General features: G+C 34.6%; 1 pseudogene; it reads left to right on the forward strand.

Annotated features, from left to right (window-relative positions):
- Positions 1 to 589, forward strand: LOC107152471 (annotated as a pseudogene).
- The last annotated feature ends 862 nt before the right edge of the window (positions 590 to 1,451 follow it).

A 1,451-nucleotide genomic window follows, 5' to 3' on the forward strand; every position in this document is an offset into this window, starting at 1 on the left:
ATGCCTAAGGTAACAAAGAGAAGAAGTACAGGAGGTTGGGGGGTAGTCACCAATCTATGTAGTAGATAGGCAGCTCAAATTATGAGAAGAGCCCACAAACAAGAAAAAAAAAATAGAGAGAAGTAAAGAAAAGTTGAAGAATATGAAGGCCTTTCATCTCAGTCTTATTGGTGAAAACTACAGTAGTTTTTAAAATCATCTGGATCCCCCAAAAATAGAGTTTTCGAGAAAGATGCTTGTTAATTAGTGAAAAGTATTTAAATAGATTTATAAGTGAGCAGAAGCAGGTGGAGTTGCATAAGAGCATCAAGGAGAGGCAGGGAAGGTGTCACTATTTCTTGAAAACACTCATTAAGCAGACAATGGAGAGCAAGTGACAGCAGTATGAAGGGTATGGTCTTCAGATCCCAGACATTTTAAATGTAAATAATCTGAAAACTTTAGGGAATGTAATTTTTACCTGAAGAAATTGTCATTTATTAAAACGAGAAAACTTTATGTTAATGATGCAGGTCCTAAGAAGGCTAAGAGGAAAACTATTCTAACTATAGACAAAAATTTAGGCGAATTGGAACTAAAAGATCAATAAAATTACTTAGATGAAGAAATGATTTTTGTGGCCAAATTGTCTTTATTTGAGGTGAAAATAATTTGAGATCTTCAAGACACCCTCATAAATTATGAGATATAAGAATTTGCTATTTAACTCACTATTTTACATAATGAGAGTCCCATTTGCAGTTAAAAATGTTGATATGATTTTATCTAATAATGATGGTTGCTTTATATTTAAATTAAGTTGCTAAAGTTGATATAAGGTGTATTATGTTGTTTTCAATTGCTATAATGAAATAACTAAGGCTAGGTTATTTATTAAGAAAAGATATTTATTTAGCTCATGTTTTTGGAGGTCAAAAGTTCACAAGTAACATAGCATTGACTCTGGCAAGGGCCTCTGGCTGTATCAGTTCATAGTGGATGGCATTACAATCCATGCAGGAGGGTGTGTCAGAGGGTGGTGAGGCAGGACACCAGAGAGTGGGAAGGAATCAGTAGTGACTACTCACTAGGACCACCTCTTAAAGGTACTGCCATCTCTTAACATTGCCCACTAGGCACAAAGCTTACAGTCCATGAGCTCTTTAGGGACACACTGAAGCCATATCCAAACCATAGAAGATGTGATCTTCTAAAGACATTTAATCTGTACCTTGTGCTGAGGATAAGTAGTATGTGTGAAGACAAAAGATGCTTTGAATTATTCCCTTATGTGGATTTAGGTTTGCCTAATCTCCCAAAGGATGAATGGTCAGTAAACCATTTTCCAAAAGGTTCCTGTGGACATTTCTTAAATTGTGATAATAGCAAAATTGTGTTAAACTGATTCTTCTCTAACATTAAACCTATATTCTTTCCTTATGAAATAAGAAATGATGTGATAATGAATTCAT

Source organism: Marmota marmota, unplaced genomic scaffold, assembly GCF_001458135.2.
Source record: "Marmota marmota marmota unplaced genomic scaffold, marMar, whole genome shotgun sequence".
NCBI classification, from domain to species: domain Eukaryota; kingdom Metazoa; phylum Chordata; class Mammalia; order Rodentia; family Sciuridae; genus Marmota; species Marmota marmota.